The sequence below is a fragment of the Otolemur garnettii genome, unplaced genomic scaffold, assembly GCF_000181295.1.
Source record: "Otolemur garnettii isolate 467f Iridium unplaced genomic scaffold, OtoGar3 scaffold00022, whole genome shotgun sequence".
Classification (NCBI taxonomy): domain Eukaryota; kingdom Metazoa; phylum Chordata; class Mammalia; order Primates; family Galagidae; genus Otolemur; species Otolemur garnettii.
This window is the reverse complement of record NW_003852417.1, coordinates 3,568,805-3,587,789: the sequence shown is the minus strand read 5'-3', so window position 1 is coordinate 3,587,789 and position 18,985 is coordinate 3,568,805. Positions and strand designations below refer to the sequence as shown.

The 18,985-nt window shown below is 48.9% G+C and overlaps 2 pseudogenes; both read left to right on the top strand.

Moving 5' to 3' along the window:
• Window positions 1–14,634, top strand: part of LOC100945452 — a 66,762-nt pseudogene extending 52,128 nt beyond the window's left edge.
• Window positions 14,635–14,772: 138 nt separating this feature from the next.
• LOC100945140 lies at window positions 14,773–15,755 on the top strand (annotated as a pseudogene).
• The last annotated feature ends 3,230 nt before the right edge of the window (window positions 15,756–18,985 follow it).

Sequence of the window (18,985 nt, the reverse complement as noted above, 5' to 3'; positions counted from 1 at the left end):
TTTTTTTTTTTTCTTCAAATATCATTATCTTTTTTTTGCAGATTTTGGCCAGGGCTGGGTTTTGAACCCACCACCTTTAGCATATGAGGCCTGTGCCCTACTCCTTTGAGCCACAGGTGCCACCCCATCGTATTTTTTTTCCCAGTTGTCAAAACATATATTTTAATATTTAATGCACCCAGGATTTATGTGTGAGGTAGAAAGCCACTTTAATTTTTTTCTAAGTGGATAGACCATGGTAACAATACTATTTGTTGATGAGTCTTTTTCCTACTGATTTGAAATATCATCCTTCTCATAAACCAGATACATAATGTATAGGTCTCTCTCTGGATTCTCCATTCTGCTCCACTGAGTTTTCTATCCCTGGGCCACATGTTTTATTTACTGCTAGCAAGCTTGAGTTTTTGAGCCAGACTAGTCATGGACACTCGTAATTCACTTTTTTATTGGGTTTTTTTTCTTTTTCGCAAGAATATAAGGGTAGTTGCAGAGTCCCTTGTTCCTCCAAGCCATCTGGTATTCTCTAACACTTGGAAAAATAATGTCAAGCAATAATTTAAACTTCTATTTGATTATTTAAAAATCATTTTGAGCACCCTAGTTAATAAGACAGCCACTAAATCCTTGAACTGAAGAAGAGTAAAATTCCAAACGTTTAATTTATGAAATGTTTGCTCCATAGAGACTAGTTTATTTTCAGGCCTGGGAAAACAAACCAAATTTGGGCAAATTTTCTATGGTTTTTCAGCTCTGGCGCTGATAACACAGCCAGCTGTCCTGCCCTGGATTTACGGGGGGCACCGCGTTCTTCCACTCCTGGCCTTTGGGATGTGGTGTTAGTGCTTTACAGCCGTAGTCAAAGTCATGTTGTCACAGCTTTCCTGGGGTTTGGGAGGGGGTCAGCCACAGGCCACCAGCTGTCTGTCACCTGTGCGAGTGTGACTTTCACTAATGTCTGGGAACTCAGTCTACCATGTGAGAATTGTTGCAGAGAGCTTCTATTAGGTTTCATACAATTCTAAAAATTCTCCAGTTTTCCAGAGTAAATAGGGTTTGGGGGCTGTTGAAGGAGAGGATGGCACAGTCGTCAAGCATCTAGCTGTTCCTTAATCCTGAAATGCTTTGCTATGTTACCTCATACGATGCGGAGGAGCCACAGAAGTAGGTGGGCCATCCCGGTGAGGACACTGAGGCTGAGCGGAAAACTGTGCACAGTCTGTAGTGTGGAGCAGGGACCTAATATCCCACCTGTCCGGCCCAGGCGCCTCCAGCCCACTCTGGCTCTAGTCATCAGTTAAGGGTTCAAACTCTGCTCAGCTCTAGTCCCAAGTGCCCTGCCATAGGTTATGACTGCTCGTAACTTACCAGTAGTCCCAACCAAGGCCAATGTCTGTTATTGTGTCTGACATTTTCCCCCTATATTTGTTTTAAGGTAGTGAAATTGCCTTGTAGCGTTAGCCACAATTGTGGCTTATCTGATGTCCCAGATTCTGTCATTCCTCTCTATCCCCTTCCCTCGCTTTTACATAATCATTCAATACACTCTGTGGAAGGTGCTGAGTGATAATACGGAATCTCTGCCCTCGAGGAGCTCATGCAGCAGTGATGTGTGTAAATAATAACAGCTGACATTTACCGAGCACCTGCTGTGCTTCCCAGGCACTGGTCTGAGTACTTTACATGTACTCTTTCCTGTTAATTCTTCACAACAATCCTGTAAATCAGTTCTATTCTTATCATGCCGATTTTGTATATGAGAAAATAGAGGCCCAGAGAGGTTGTGTAACTTTCCTAAGGTCACACAGAAAGTAGCAGAACCAGGCCTCTAACCGGGAAAACCACACCCTCCACCAGGCTGCCCCACTTCGCCACCCAGGGGAGGCTCATCTGAGACTGCCCTGGAGTCAGAGGTGTTTCATTTGGAAGATGAGGAAGAATATCCCAGGTCACCAGTGGGGACAGGAAGGCTGTCCTGGCAGAGGCCTAGAGGTGGAAGAGTGTCTAACCGATTTACGTAGTACTGAGCCTCATGGTGATCATTTCATGTTTATTGTGTCCTGTGTTCATGAGGCCAGATTGAGTGAACCAGGTTCTTCCCACAAGAATTTGAAACAATGAAGCACCTGAAGTCTGAGTGGAGGCAGCAGACAAAGGAACATTTCTCAGACCTGAAACATGATGTGCACCTATGAGCAGTCTCCGCAGGTGGAATTACGGACGCGAGCTCCCTGGGGTCAGCAGGCAGAGCTGAGTTCTGCAGAGGAAACACTCACTGATGCCCAGCCTGCTGCTCAGTGCTGCAGGGCCGCCAGTTAGGTGCTCTTCCTGCCCCATGGGGAGCTCAGCCCAGCAGAGGACACAGGCAGACCAGTAGAGGGGAAGAAACTGGGAAGCTGGGGCTTTGGAGCGAGCGTGGCTAGGGGCATGTAGGAAGTTTCTCTGAGGACATCACTGGAGGCCTTGCAGGGCAGCTGGAGAGGACCCCAGGCAGAGAGGACATGGCCCTAGGTTGAACCAGGAGAACAAAAGACCTTCATCTGCAGCTAGTATCAAGCCTCCTCTAGTCTAAATACTAATGAGATGTGACCTTGAGGTAGGGGACATGCCAGACATGGGCTGGAGACACTTCAGCAACAATGAGCAGCCAGAAAGACCAGCTGTGGGGTTGCAGCCTGGCCTCCAGCGTGACCTCACAGGACACGTTTCTCCCCAGTGCTGTGAGCTGCTGAAGGTGGTGGTGTTCTCAGTGTCTGTTAAGGGAGGTTGGCAGGGCTGGGCTGGGGCTCTCACAGTTTTGGTGGCACTCTCAGGTTAGGGGACTGGGCTGCCACTGGAGCTGCCTAGAGAGCTTCCCTCTGGGCCAATCTGACAGGTACAATGGACCCCTTGGCCAGCATTTGTTGTCAGCTCTTCAATGACCTACCTGTATTTTTGGTGGTATTCTAGACCAGTCAGCTCCCAGAATCACTGTCGATGCACCTTGTCCCTTTAACTATTGTAATGCAAGCTTACAGTGCCCTAGTTCCAAGTGGTCCAAGTCTGGTGAGACAGAATACCCCCACCCACACACACACTTGAGTTACATGAAGCAGATTTATTCCTTACTGAGGGGCAGCAAATGACAACAGAGGCTCAGACTTCAAGATCAGGTGGTCTTCCATGGGTCTGGAAAGCTGCCTAGGGCAGGTGGAGTCTTGTCTTCAAGTACCCCACTTACACCCTAGCTGAGAGACCCCAGGAAGCAGTCTGCCCTGGGTATTATGCCTCAGGCATGCAGGAATTGCTGAACTAAAGTGTTGAAGGAGATCACTTTTCTAGGGAGGACTAGAACAAAGCTCAGGCTATTCCAGCCAGATCCCCCTTATCTCAGTGATTATGAGGAGCAAGTGGGGAGAACTGAGTTAGTCGAAGTCCCAGGGAACTGTCCTTTGATGGGAGGAAAGCTTTATCATGCAGCCATGACCTTCTTGAGAGCAGGATTCAGGATGATTCCTCTCAGAATCATTGGGTACTCATGGAGTGGCCCCAGATTAGGAGATGTCAGCCCCCTCCAGGCTCCAACAGGGCCTGGTGACACCTGTGTACATGGGGCCATGGCTCCTCTCCCACCTGCTTTCTACCCCAGCTGCCCAGCTGGTTTCACTGGCCTGCAATCCGGCCCCTTCCATTATTATTCCTGCACTGTTGTCATAAAAACAGACTGGAAGTTCAGGTTCCAAAATGGACCACACTGTGACAGGCCCCGTGACAGCACAGCTGCATCTCTTGATCCTGTTCCCCACCCCACATCCTACTACCCTGGACCCCGTTGAGCTGAAGCCCCCACACACGGAGCTCTCCCACTTCAGTCTTCTATACCCTCTTCCTCTTTCTGGAGCCCCCATCACTCTATCCCCCACTCTTGGTCTGCCCCCTCTGGTCTCCCAGGAAGCCACTCCTCCCCGGAAGCGTGGCCATACTCCTGCATGTGCTCTCACCCCAGGCTTCCTGCTATGACGACACACCACGTGAGTCTAGTTGTTTCTGATGCTGCCCTCCCTGGTGGGTCTGAACTCTGAGCACGGGGTCCAGGCCTCGGTTTGCTCCACGTTCCCAGTATCTAACGCTTGGCTGGGTGGCTGTGGAATGAATGGATACGTCTGCTGTTACCTCCAGTAGCTTCACAGCCCCGACTGGGTCTCGGCTCTTGTGCCCTCCTGGCCTCCTCCTTCCGCTACAGCATCTGTGCCTCCACAGATGCAGCCTACAGATCCTGTCTCTGCACAGAACTGCTCCAAACCCTCCTCAGATTTCAGGGCCTCCCAGAAGGCTTCCCAGACGAGGTAGGCTGAATAAGGATCCTCACCTCCCTCACGCTTCCGGGATGAGAAATCCTCTTTCCTTCTCTGTCCCTGTAAGCCTACCAAATAAGAAAGATGGAGAGCCTAAAAACGGAAACCAACAAGTTGAACTTCACCATAGAAATGGAGCAAGTGAATCTGCATGTGGGGGTGTTGAGAGCCGAGTGGAACTTGAACCCGCCATCTGGCCGCCTATCCAGGGCCCTTGAGCATCTCTGAAACACACCAGGGAGGAAAGATGGTGCAACAACATGCTCTAATACAATTTTTATGTCTTTGGAGAAGGAAGAAAGGCTTGTCACAGTAATGTTTTCTCAACTTCCTGCTCTGGAAAATTTCAAATATCTTTAAGCCTTGGGGGAATAGTGGGTGGGTTATCACATGCCCGCCACTGGTGTCATCAATTATCAATTTATTTATAGCACATAGAAATATCTATTTATTAGATAGGTGATGGTCAACTTAAAACATTAATTTTTGTCAAGTATCAACATTAGATAATAATATTAAATGTTGATGCGCATTTAAATGTTAGTTATAAATATTAATTAATGCAATGATGCTGTGTCCCAAGTGCCAGGCAATATACTAGGTTCTCAGCACACAAAGCATCTCCATTTACCAGGACCCAGCCTAGTTCCAGACCATCCCCTTCAGGGGGACAGAGGGGTCACTGTGCTCTGCCCTCTACGTGAAGCATGAATCCATTAGCCCCCCTTGGACTGCATGGAACTCAGGGGGGCCCACAGAGTGAGTGATGTATGTTAGCTGTCACTGAGGCATTTGCTTTTGGAAAAAGCTGGGAACGAGAATCAGCAGATGTTGGCTCCTTACTGCTGTGTAATGTTGGGCTCATGAGTTAACCTTTCTGGGGCTTTGTGTTTTTTGGTTTATAAAATGGAGGAAAGACCTATTCCAGGGACCACATGGGTCTCTGAGGAAGAGCAGAGAGATTAACACAAGGCTCAAAGCCAGGGTTAGAGTCCGCAGTACACCCCTACCCGCTTCCCCCACCTGGCCCCAGGTAAACCCGGGGCCTGGGAAGGCCTTTCTACACAGCACACCAGCCACGGCAGCAACATCCAGGGAAACAGCCATCTGCCTGCTGGAACTGGACATCCCTGATGTTAGGCGGGCAGGCTGGGAACCCTCACAGAGAACTGGCCCCTCCCACCTGCAATTACACAGTAAGAGGTGTGGGGTGTGCAAGGGGCTGGCAGTGGCAGCAAGAGGAGGAAGGAAGAGGCAGAAACTGGAAACCAGGGCCCCTACACCACAGGTGAGGCCGCTCAGGCTGGTGATGCAAATAAATGCAAACGGCTCCCGCTGGGTGTCTAGGATCTCTCAGGGGGCAGGCGAGGGTCGAGGGTCGGGCTGCCCACCTGTCTGCTGTGTGTCTGAATACACAGCACACCCCAGGAGACAGCTAGAAAGGAGATGTTCTGACAGTTATCTGATTAGGACTCAGCTATGAATACTCAATCCATTGGTGGCTGAAATTACATTGTCTCATCAGAGCGTAGTGGGATAATTTCATTCCCATTTCATTACAAAAGAAAGAGTATGCACTCTGACGGCAGCCATCCCTGGCACCGAATGAAAACTGCTGATTAGAAGCCTCCGGCTTGACCAACAGCAGATGGCTGCCTGGGCCCGGCGGAGGGGAGAAGAGTACAACAGAGGGTCCGGGACACTCCTGATGGTGGACTCTGGTTATCTTGACCATGGCGATGGCCTCAGGGGTGCCCTCACGACCAGTATCAGCCCGCCGGCTTAGGGCCTGTAGCTTCCTGTGCTCTGCAGAGCTGCAGATGGCCCTGCCTCTTCCTGACTCCCGGAGCCACTTCAGCCCTGCCTTACCGCATCCTCCTTGGAAATGTGAGCCAACCCCAAAGAAACCTTAGAGCACAAGCCTTAAACAATGTTATGTTGTTAAAAACAGAAATAAACCCCCCAAACTCTACTTCCTCCTTATCCTGCTGCAGGATCTGGCACGTGGAGACCATCAGGTGAGTATAAGTCTGTGTGCTGCCGTTGGTGTTTCACGTTGTCTGTAAAGATTTTCCCATGTTGCTCAGCTCCATCAAGCCCGCTGAGTTGATGTGTTGTAACTATTCTCTTGCTCCGGTTGTCAGACCATGAGGTGGCTCCGGCATTTTGCTGCTTGACACACAGAAGGCCTAGTAGGCGGTGAGTGAGAATACTGCCCTGCAGTCAGCCTGCCTGGGCTCAAATCCCAGAACTGCTACCAAGTGGCTGTGTGTCTTTAGGCAGGTGATTTGACCTCTCTGTGTAGAAGTAATAATAAACCTCTCTCAGAGGCTTGGGGTCCCAGGAACCAGAAGGCCTGGCCCTGGTAATGCCTGGTCTGGGTCCATTGCTTTCCCTTCTCAGGCGGCAGCTCTTGTGCTGACCCACAACGTTCCCCTGGGATGGGAAGGTACACTCATTTTCTGTGGCTGCTGTGGCAGCTGACCACAAACCTAGTGGTTGGAACGATGCAAAGTTACTGTCTTACCAATGGCAGAGTTGAGTCCAACACGGGGCTCACTTGGCTAAAATCAAGGCACATTCCTCCCCGGAGGAGGCTCAGGGAAAGAAGCTGGTCCCTCGCCTTCAGCAGCTTCTAGAGGCGCCTGCATTTCTTGGCTGCCGTTCCCCTTCCTCCACCTTCGAGGCCAACAGCACTGGATGAGCTCTTCTCACATTGCTGTCAAGTTCTCTCTTCTGATTTCCTCTTCCACTTTTAAGGACATCGCACTCATGAGGATAAGCCAGGATAATCTCCCATTTTAAAGTCAGTTAATTAGAAACTTCAATTCTATCTGCAACCTTAACTCCCCTTTGCCGTATAACGCAGTGTATATGCAGGTTCCGGGGATTAGGAGGCAGATATCTTGGAGGAGGCATTATTCTGTGTGCTACACACTGCTGGGGCTAGAAGCCTGGAAACAGCCAGGTTCCAACTAGAGTCAGCCAAGGGAGATCCTGCACCAGACCAGAAAGTGGGCACAGGTGCGGGCACCCTGCTCCTGGGGGCAGCACTGGCAGGGGCAGCAGTGGTGGCTTCAGCAATACTGGGAAGTGCAGCTGTGGCCTCCAGCCAGGTGCCACCAGCCCCTCCCCCCGCCCTTGCTGCCTCTCACACCTGCAGCTGAGAAGTGGGGGCGTCTCTCTGCTGTCTAGTTACACCCCTGTCCCCTTCCCTCCATTACCCCATCAACACCCTTGCCACGAGCTCCTTACATGCACATCTAATTTCCTCCAGCCCTTCACAGGGGAGGTCCCAGGAGGGTTGGGAACCAGGGCAGTGTCCTTGAGCACCCATTAGGCGCTGGGTACTCGTTATCCATGACTTCACTTAACCCTCTCAATGGCTCTTATTTTAAAGATGGATAAACATGTCTCAGATCTCCCGTTGGTAAGTGACTGAGCTGTGCTTTGAGTCCTGGTAGTGTCTGCCTGGGACTGCCTGCGACTGCCTGCCTACCAAGGGGCCGTGCCTCAGCTCAGAGGTGGGGTAGCCTGGTCGGGTGTCGCCCAAACCTCTGTCTCAGCTCTCTTTTGAGCTCTGTAGCCCTGATTGTGGCTCAGCCTCCTGGGGCTACCTCCCTGTAGCCTTGGAGAAGCCCTGTGCATCCAACTGCCATTCTGGCCTCTCTGTTACAGGCGCTACCTCGTGTGTGCCCCTGGCCTCCTCACTGTGGGAATGAATCCCTTGGTGATTTCCTCATTTATTTGAATAGGCTCTCACTGCACGTTAGATGCAGATCCCCTTCGTTCCTGCTTGTTCTGTTCTAAGGGGAGGGACTGGGCTTTAAGGCTGGCTGACCCAGGGGAACCCAGCTCTGGGGGGCATGTGGCCTCACCCTCTTCACTCGCAGGTGTGGTGCCAGGCACCTACACGCTGGCCATCTCATCTGCGAGGCAGTTTCGTGAGGGGGCGTAACCATGCCTGGCACCACACCTGATGCTTCCTACGTGCTTAACACATGATGGTTATATGCGATTTTAAGTTTTAGATTTGTTGGGTTTTGCTGATTTAAATTTTCAAAGAAATAGTCAAATGCTCCTTCCCATTGAAATTTCTCCTATTGATTCCATTTTTCAGAAGCTAGCTTCTCTTTGAGGCTGAGATAATATTCAGATCTATTTTTAGCAAATTTGCCTCCAATCCCACATATTTAAAATTATCTAATTCCTTCAAGTATGTGGAATCTCTTGTGGGGCCCGTGATGTTAGAAGTGGATCTACATTTAATTTCCACATCCCTATGAATTAACCTGACTTCTTTTAATAAACAGCCTTTCCTCCCTCCCATGTTTGCTGTTGCTTATTTTAGTGCGTATCAGCTTCTGCTACGTGTGGAGTCCAGTGGGGCTCCCAGGTGCAGAGCCGCAACGCCAGACAGGGACATTCTGCTGGTCTGGGCATGCCGCTCTATGCCTCATATAGGAGTGACGACTTGTTTGGGTAACAGATTCTCAGAGCACATCATTTTCTGCTGAGATGTATTTCTTTTGTCTTTGGGAAGTTAGATTATTGGAGGAAACCAAAGGCAGCCGTGACTCATACCTCTAATCGTAACCTGCTCGGGTGATTGCTGAGTTCCATCTCTTCCCCTGCGCTTTAAAATTTTTATGAGACACTGTCTTGCTGACAGACTCTGATTGTAAATTTTATCTCCGACTCTCTGAACCTCCTCTGTGCCCAGCCTTGGTTCTTTTTTTTTCCCTCAAAATCATTCCCTCCACTATAATCTGGATTTTATTTTCTATATGCTGATAATTCTTATGTTTCCTAATAGTGGCCTTAGTTTGTCTATTGTGATTTTTTGGCATGGTTCTCTTTAAAACAATGGCAAGTACCCTGGTGAATTCTTATTTATTTGTGGTGCTGTCCTTTTTGATTTCTTGGAGAAGAGATGCCAGCAACTGTAAATTGTTACGATCATGTCTGATGGAAATGCCAGTGCGTGTAAGTTTGGAGATCTTACTGCCTTGCGTTCAGGTGGGGTAGACATTTTGGTGGCTGTGCCGTCTTTTTGCCCTCTTGTGCTTATCCTATGGATTTGGTACCTGTGTTTGCTGCCCCATGTCCAGATTCCAGGAAAGATGAAGGGACATGGGCAAGGAACTGAGACCTGTCCCTTTCTGTAAGGGAAGGAAAACTTTTGGGGACTTTTTCCTCATTGTTTACCAGTATGTTGGTTTCTGATACAAAGTGCCACAAAACAGATGGCTTGAGACTGAGACTGTTTTGTCTCACACTTCTGGAGGCTGGAAGCCTGAAACCAAAATGACAGCAGGGCCATGCTCTCTCTGGAGGCTCCAGGGGAGGGTCCTTCCTGACACATGTCGCTTCTGTGGGGGTGACAGTCACTAGCATTCCTTGACTCAACGCATCTCTCAGGCCTCTGGCTTCACATGGCACTCTCCCTGTTTGTTTCAACTTCCATGTCTCTCCTCTTTTTCTAAAGGCACCAGTTACACCAGGTTAGGGCCCACCCTATTCCAGTACGACCTTGTCTTACCTGACATCTCAATGACTCTATTTCCAAAGAAGGTCACAGTCACAGACACCTGGGGTTAGGACTTGAACATGTATTCTTGAAGAACACAATTCAGCTCAAAACAAATGGCATATCACGTGGTGCCCCTAGTTGAAGTGTTTTGAGTAAAATGAGGAGAGTGGGCATTTAGCTGGCACTAGCAATTTTCAGCCACAGCTGCCCACCCCAGTGAGGCAGGGCTCAGTCCCGCCCCCTCTTGGTTGCCTGGAACTCCAACTTCCCTGGCCAGCTGCTGCCTTCCAGTTGTTTGTGAGGACCCAGAACTCTGTGCAGACAAAGTCATGATTCCTGGGCACACTCAGAATTCTGCCAAATAGGCTCTCTGGCCCTCGCTCCCACATGGTCTTATTTTTCATATTTTTTAAACAGGCCGGATTCCCTGATTTCTATGCTGCAACCTACAGCAGCAGCCCAGATGCCCTAGACATTAGTAAAAACTAGGGTGGCCAGCTTATTGTTTCTTGTTGACAGCAGGAAGGGGTAGACCTGGGAAGTTTTCCTAAGCAGAAGTGAGGCAGTCTTGGAGTCAGTGCTTAATAGCTCAGGACACCCCAGGAGCCACCAGAGCCAATACACTGCATTGTGCCATCACTGACAGCAGGGAGGCCACGAGGGGTGAGGACAGATGCCAATATCTGCAGTGTGCTCTGTTCAAATTTCCATCAGCACATGAAAATCAAGTGTTTTGCTTCTTTAAAGGGCAAGCCAGTCATCTTAAATCTTAATTGTAAGCCAGGCACGGTGGCTGACACCTATAATCCCAGCACTCTGAGAAGCCAAGGAGGAAGGGTCCTTTGAGTCTAGAAGTTTGAGATCACCCTGAACAAAAACAAGACACCATCTCTACTAAAAATAAAAAAAAAATAGCCAGGCATGATGGCAGGAACCTATAGTCCCAGATACTCAGGAGGCTGAGGCAAGATTGCTTAAGCCCAAGAATTTGACGTTGCTGTGAGCTAGACTGATGCCATGGCACTCTAGCCTCAGGCAACAGAGTGAGACTCTGTCACAAAACGGAAATAAGTAAAACCCTAATTGTAGAAACTAGCTCATTTTCCAAGGGCTCAAGGTGGAGCTGGGTTCAAACCCAAGCTGCTCCATATCTTGGGCATGTGGCAAGGTACCCACCCCCTCTTAGCCCCTTCTGCACTGATGACATGGGGACAATTGCCCCTGTCTCACGACATTCAGATGTCACGTTCCCAAAATCCTATCTGGCAGGTCCATGCCGTGTCTCTCCCACTCCTCTATGCCTTTGTAGACACCATCCGTGTCCACCCAGGGCTCAAGGCAGAGGCCTGGGCCTTATTCTTCATTTCCCTTTCTCTTTCTCCACCTGTAAAGCCCAGAAGCAAGCCCTACCAATTTTACCTTATAAGATGACTTTTCCCATCTCTACTACCACCAGTCTACTTTAAGTAATCAAAAGTCGTGTTAATTAAAGTAATTAATTAACTAACTAGGGACTACCTTGATCTCTCCCCAGAGAGAAAGTCTGCAGGAGTCTCTTCACTGTGTCCCTGACCCATGATCCACTGGTCGTTCTACTGCTCTCCAGACCATGCCTCACCATGTTTAACCCCAGTCGAACACTCGGGTTAGACCCAGCCCCTTCCTTCCTCCCCACCTCACTCTTCCCACCCTCCCATCCCTGATGGCACTTTGCACACAGATCCTGCCCCTGTGCCATAATGTACCAAGCTCATTATAGCTCAGAACCTTTGCCCTGATCTCACTGAGATGAGCTCCGCAGGGGCAGGATGATGCTGAGGACAGGACGGCTCTCCCCCACAAGCCATCTGGACTGCTGCTCCCTGTCATATTTAGTCATGAAATTAATGAGCAATTAACTGGGAACTGATTATTCAGTTCAGGAAATGATAGATTCAGCTTTTCTTTCTTTTGGCTTACAGCCTTTGAAGGCCTGCAGTTTTTCCGGATAAGAATGAAACAGAAAGAGGTATTTGGATTTTTAACTTTTATATATAAAACTACAAAAAGAAAGAACGAGAACTATTAACAAGATCCAAAGACACGGGCAACTTACAAAGAGGGGTGGTATTTTGTCATTTTGTTTACAGGCTATCTGGATAGACATGAATCACACAGAAGAAACCACACTGGCTGGTTTGGGAAACCGGCGAGATACACACTGTGGCTGGGGCGAGGGCCGGAGGGGAGGCACTCAGCAGTGCAGGGAAGCAAGGCCAGGGAACCTGCTGACTTTCGAACCAGAGAGCCCTGGACCCAAGCTTGTCTGAACTGTACCAGAAGGCGGGAGTGAATTCCTAAGGTCTCTTCTCCGGGAGGAAGTTGTGGGCTTTGTTCCAGTCCCCTGAAGTCCTCTTCGATTGCTGTTGGTTCCTTGACAGCATTCCAGAGAAGTGAGATTCTGGAATCCAGTGAAGATTCCTAGAATCACAGAATTTTGGCATGGCTTTCTCTTTCACTTTTCATATATTTCAATTCATTCTTGGATCTCTTTCTCCTCTTCCTTTCCGGATAGGGAAAGAAATGCCCCCTCACTCTGTGAGTGAAACAGAGAAGTCCAAGGTTAAGAGAAAGGGAAGTGCAGGGCAGCGTGCAGAGATGCTCAGGGCACGAGAGAAGAGAGAGCCCTGTGGAAATGAAACCAGTTGGCCTATGAGGCTGTCTCCAGAGGAGGCCTCTGAGTTCCATGCCATGTGCACAGCCTCATGGCAGGGAGATTTCAGGAGGAGACTGGGTCCCCATCTTCTAGGGGAGCACAGCTGATGCTGTAGGATGATGCCAGAAATAATGGCAGGTCAAGACCTTAGCCCAGGAGGACTCTTCCCCCCATCCATCCCCTCTCCCTCCTTCCTTCTTTCCCTCTTTCCTTTATATATCCCTAGCTTGCTCCCTCCATCCCTCCCTCCTTTCTTTCCTTCCCTCCTTTCTATCCACTTTTCAATTACCCATTTTTCCTTTTATCTGTCCATCCCCCCATTATCTACCTCATTATCTTCTAGAAAAGAGGAGAAAATTTACAGATATGCAAATAATACTTTAAGATATAGATAGAGGGTGGCCAAAAAATGTGTACACATTTTAAGAAAAGAAAAAACTGTATTAAATGTGTAATACCCCAGTCACATTTGGCTTGTGCAATTACAGGAGGTGCTCAGCGTGATGTATTCATCTTTTGTTATTGGTATAGATTATCACAATTTTAATAAAGCTTTTCCCTTTCTTAAAATGTGTGTGCCTTTTTTTGGTACCCTTTATATGTGCAATTATGATAAGAGAGACACAGAAAAGGTAGAATTGGTATAGGAAAGTAAGCTGAAGCCAGGAGTTCCATCCTCATACAAAATATATGCCTCTAGGTCCTCGGGACCTGCGGGAGACGGGACATCAGGCCCTGGGAACGCCAGCAGCCAACGCGAGTGGGCAACGTGATGACGGACATGATCCGTCCTTGATGCTCAGCGTCTGTAAGGTAAAAACACACCTGTCGCCAAGGCAGAGCATGGCTCCAAGTGATTCTGAGGCCAGTGAGAATTTTCCCAGGGCTTTGGTAGAAGAAGAGGAGGTTTGAGGTTTAGTTAGCCATTAATTAGGCCTAGGGGGCGGGGCTGGAGGGGGTGGGGGGTGGGGCTAGCCAGCCAAACAGGCTGAGCCCCAGCGAAGGGGAGAGTGTAGGGGTGGAGCCTATCAAAGAGATAAACGAAACTCATAACATCTCTGTTCTCACTGAGCTTCTGCCTAGAGAGAAGAGACAGGCAGTGGTCACTTAAGTAAGTAGGGCACAGATTTTTCTTCTATGTGGTGATATATGCTATGGAGAGAGAGGAAGCTCGAGGGGATGGGGGAGGGCCAGAGGGAGTTAAGGAGGGGGCTGCGCTCTGAACAGAAAGTCAGGAAAGGTCTCAGTGCAAAGGTGACGTTCAGCAAGGACCTAATGGCGGTGAGGGAGCCCGCAGAGCACATAGACGTCTGCCAAGAGAGACTGTTTGAGAGCACAGGATTACTACCATAATCCTATCACGCTGAGCATGGTGGACAGATCTTGCATAAAGCCCTTTGGAATTAACCCCAGGTGGGGCGCGCAGGGTGAGCCCCGGCTTGCAGGAGGCACCCAGGGACAGGTGGGAAGGGTTCTAGGTTTGTACCTGGCAACTCTGGAGCGAGGTAGGGGTGGGGAGGGGCCCTGTGCGAGGCTCGCCTCCCATTGGCCCCCAAACCACGCCACGCTGGCCGCTTTCACAAAGCCCTGTGCAAGGCGAGCGCCCACAGTGGGACCCTTCTCTGCTCCTCCGCCCGCATCCACCATGGACGGTTCAGCAGCTTGTGGGAAGATGGCGCCGGGTGGACAGCAAAGGCTTGGGTAAATACCTGTGGGAACTAGGATTGGGGCTAACTCAACGAAAAATGGGTGCAGTGGCCAAACCAGATTGTATCATCACTTGTGACAGCAAAAACCTCACCACAAAAACTGAGAGTACTGTGAAAACAACAGTTTTCTTGTGTCTTGGGAGAAAAGTTTGAAGAAGCTACAGCTGATGGTAGAAAAACTCAGACTGTCTGCAACTTATAGATGGAGCATTGGTTCGACACCAAGAATGGGATGGGAAAGAAAACACGATAACAAGAACATTAGGAAACACGATAACAAGAACATTGACAGATGGGAAATTAGTGGTGGAATGTGCCATGAACCAAGTCACTTGGACTCCGGTCGATGAAAGAGTAGGATAAAAATTCCATCATCACGAGGGACCCAAGTGGAAGTCACGGACTGCGGGAAGGTAGAATTGGGCTATTGGCTGAAGATTTTTTTCCCTGGTGATTCAGAGAGAAATTTACATTTTGACTTTTTAAAAAAAAAAAAAAACCATGGTTTTTGTTCACAAATTGCTGACTAGCACTTACATTCTCAGAAAATGCCCAAAGCCAAGTATTGGCTTGCATCCTTTTGGGGGTATTCATTTTGAGACTATTCCAGTAGTCCTCGGAAACCAGTGGTGGCTCCTGGCAAAGCCTCCTCATGGAAGAAGACTCAAGGAGGGTTGCAGGAACATCACCAGCAAGAAGTTGCCTTGGATACAACTTCTCCTGAGGCTAAGCCAGAAGTTAGTTTTGATAAAGCAATTAGAGATGAAATAAAGGACCATTTTAGGTGTTTGAATGATGAACTTGTGAATCATTGGATAGGGCCAGAAGGCCGTCCTCTGCATGAGGTCTGTTGGAATAAGCCAAGGTTGTCTGGCAGTTCCATGGGGATGAAGATTTAAATAAGTGGATAGTGGCTTCTGATAAGACAATTGGAGGCAGAAGTGAAGTATTCTTAAAAATGGGCAAGAATAACCAAAGTGCACTGCTCTATGGAACTCTGAGTTCTGAGGGACCTTATGATGGAGATAGTAGCCGAAGTGGATTACTGTGCAATGATATCCAGGATACCAAGGGGCGCTTCTGAGAGGAGGAAGTGTTATGATTGATCCCAGTTTAACACTCTGTATCTCCCGGTCTGTGGGGATAGTCACCCGTGGATGGTGAATATCATGGAGGACTCAGATTTTATCCAGAGGAAGAATCAGATGTACAGTTACTTCATGTTCACCCGTGGGGGGCCCTACTGGTAGGAGGTGAAGATTCCTTTTTCCAAATTTTTCTTCTCGAATCAAGGAAGAATCCGGGATATTCAATCTCAGCGTCTGCTTGACAAGATCTCTTTTATAGGATTTACCTTGGCTGATAACGTGGATGGTCCATGCTTCCTGGAAATTGATTTTATTGGAGTGTTTACTGATCCAGCCCACACGGAAGAGTTTCCCTGTGAAAATTCTCCAGAGATTAGCCTAAGACTTTTCAATTAAATAACATGTAGTAGTTTCGTATTACTAAGCTAACAGTAATAGCATCTTCCCTGATACGGACAAAATAAAATATTGCTTTAATGGCATCCAAAAAAAAATTCCATCATCACTCTGGGCAGGAATTAGTTATGAGAATGAGCAAGCTCAGTTCAGTGAGCAAGTCCCCAGACTGCTTTTGTTTCCATTATCTTTATCAGAAATATTTTACACACAACTCTTCCAAAGTGTTGGTTTAATCAGACTCCTCCCTTTGGTGAATAACTAAATATGTTTGTGCTTTAAAAAAAAAAGTTAATCCCACTTGGTGGAGTCTGGTGGTACTGAAGAACTCATGTTCTGTGAACTCAGGAGACTGTCACTGTCGCTGCGCAGCTAGACAGGGACCGGCCTCACTCGCCTCACGGGGCGATGGACCCACCCAGATAAACATGGAAGAAGACGCTGAAACTCGGCCACGCTCACCCCCTTTGTGAGGTTTCTCTGCTCTGCGGACCCTGACTTGCTTTCTCCACACTGCAGGTTCACAAGGAGAGGGGTTCAGCAGAGGCACGGGGAACTCTGAGAATCCATCTCTACACAAAGCTCCACCCCAAACCCTGGCAGCCCTGGTGTGGGAAGGGGGAGGTGACCCTGCCTTCCACCAGATTCTGTGTCTCTGTGCCTTGTCCATGAGCATCTTCTGACGCCCAAAGGTGTGCATTTTCCAGAGACACGCTGGCTCAGAGGAATCAGCCTACTTCTCTGAGTGTTGGAGTTACTCAGAGAAAACGTGTGTGCAGCAACCATGGCACTGCCTCAGCCATCTTCAAAGTGACTTGTTTTCTTGGTAGTTTATTTTGCTTTTGAATGAAGATGCATTCTTTTTCTCTGATCTGTTGTTCAGAGAGGAACTCTCCTGTACTGAAGGACCAGAATATTCCAGGCCAGTAAATGGAGACTGTGTGGAGTTGGTGACACCTCAGGCCCCACTGGACAGTCACTAGATGTGTGTGTAGGTGTTCCTCTGGTTCTGCCCCTTGATGCCAGTGGAAGGAAAGCCCTGTGACTGGCAGGTGGCGCCCCCAATCCTGGTGCTCTACATAGGCTGGGGGGTCTGGAGCTGGTAAGACTGTGCCTCACTCACACCTGTGCAGGGTGGGGCGGACAGGTAGGGAACATGGCCACTTGTGAATGAGATGGGCAGGATAGGATAATGAAACCACACATCAAGTGTAGGAAAGAGACAAGATGAAAACCTAAAACCACTGCCAAGGGTCATTTTAACTGGAGTTTTGACCCACAGGCTAACTTTAGAGCCACACCCCCTATGGGTGTTCCTGCACTGGGCACAGTATCCCCTGTGTGTGACTTCTCTGGTGGGAAAATTGTCTTGGATGGGGCTTGATGCCCGCTGTCCTCTGAAACACCCTCTCTGGGCAGGATCTGTTGAAGTTTCCTTCGGGTTGTGGGATGTGGATCCTAAGGATGGGCCACTTCTTAGTGGGTCTGCTGTCTTGGCCATAAAGACCTGGTGCTGGTGGAGAGCTCAGCCCCACACAGAGCATTTGGGGTGCTTCTCCCTGTGAGAGTCCTCTGAGCATGACAAATAACATCTCCCCTGGGAACTGTCTTGGCACATCAGCCTTCATGTCTGTTCCAGAGTTTCTCAGGTGCCATTCTGGAAAACGGCATAAGCTCATATGCTAAGCTGTGTGGGAAGGTGGCTCTTGGTCTTCCCAGGCTGCAAAGCCCAGGAACTGACCTGGGTTTTCTGGGGCCTTTCTCTGGTCACTCTGCAGTCCAGACTCCCACACACCGGAGTGTTGCTCCACCCCTTCCCTGCAGGGAGCCCCTCAATGCTGCCACCCTGAGCTTTATTTCACCCTCCCTGGGTCAGATCCTGCCTGTGGCTTCCTGCAGCCTGTCGTATTTTGAAGCTGTGGGGAAGATGGAGCCTTTTCTCTTCTCTCTGGGGACTGACTTGGCCACATCTACAAACTGCCACTGCTGTCTAGACAGAGGTCATTCCCACAGGAAGAGAGAAGTTGGGGGCAGGAGACAACCCCAAAGCTGTTCCAGCAGCTCCCCCAGGGGCCCCAGGTCTTGGGCTCCCTGGCTCACTCACCCCTTTCCTCCTCCTCCTCTACCACCTCTTCAGAAAAACAGGAATTTGCTCATTATTAACTGAATTTTGAAGTTTAAAAATACATGCCCTACAAATCAAAGTTCATTATTAAAGTTCAAACATCATTATTATAATGTAGGGGGAATTTTTTATTACAATAAATTATGATATGAAAAAAGTAGGGCACTCAGGACTGTCTGGCTCAGTGGATCTTGCTAATGACACCAGTCTTTGAAGTGACAATTTTCTGGCTGTATAGCAAGTTCATTATAAGATAATAGACCTTTCTTTGAAAGTACTAGCATAAAAAATTACAAGTGAGTTCCTGCTTCCAGAAAGATGGAGTAGACACACTTCCCCCTCTTCTTCCCACGAAGGACAGCTAAAAATCCTGGATATTATATAAAAAACAAATGTAAAAAGACTCTGCAAGCTGGAAAGAAGAAAGACTGGCTAGAAACTTCAGGACTCATGGAATGGTGGTAAGTAACTTGGGTTTTCTTGTGGCCTCGTGTACCCAGATTTGGAACAGAGGAGCTGGAAATACTGAAGGGCACAAATAATAAAAGCCCCAACAAACACCTGCTCTCTCCAGCTGAAGGGTCAGAAGGGAGCAGCCTAGCAAAATAGAAAACTTGAGATAATCATTCTGCTCCAATGAAACACCACAGAAAATCTGAGGTGGCTTCCCTAGCCCATGCCAGCAAAGGCCAACAGGGGTACCCAGACTTCCTCTTCTAGGCGACCTCTTCCTGTTGGGAGAGAAGGATCCAGTGGCTGTAGTGGGATAAGTGGGGCAGCAGCCTTCTTGGGGAACCAGTGGGGAGCGGAGGCCACTGCTGCCTGGTGCTTTGGGATGGAGGAGGGGAGCCCCGCCATCTGAGAAGGGCCATGGCTTGCTCCTGACCTGGCAAGGTGGGAGAAGTGGGTCTGTGATAGGTTCTTACTGGCCAGCTCATGAGAGCCTGTTCCCAGATGCCACTCTGCCTGTCCCTGAGGGTCCCTCTCACAGGTCTATGAGCTCAATTCAGGGCCTACTACCCTCTCGGTTGGCATCACTGGTGGAATGAGGTTGCTGTCCTGGAGGAGTGACTGTTGAGAAGCTCAGATGTCCTCGTGTGCTCCA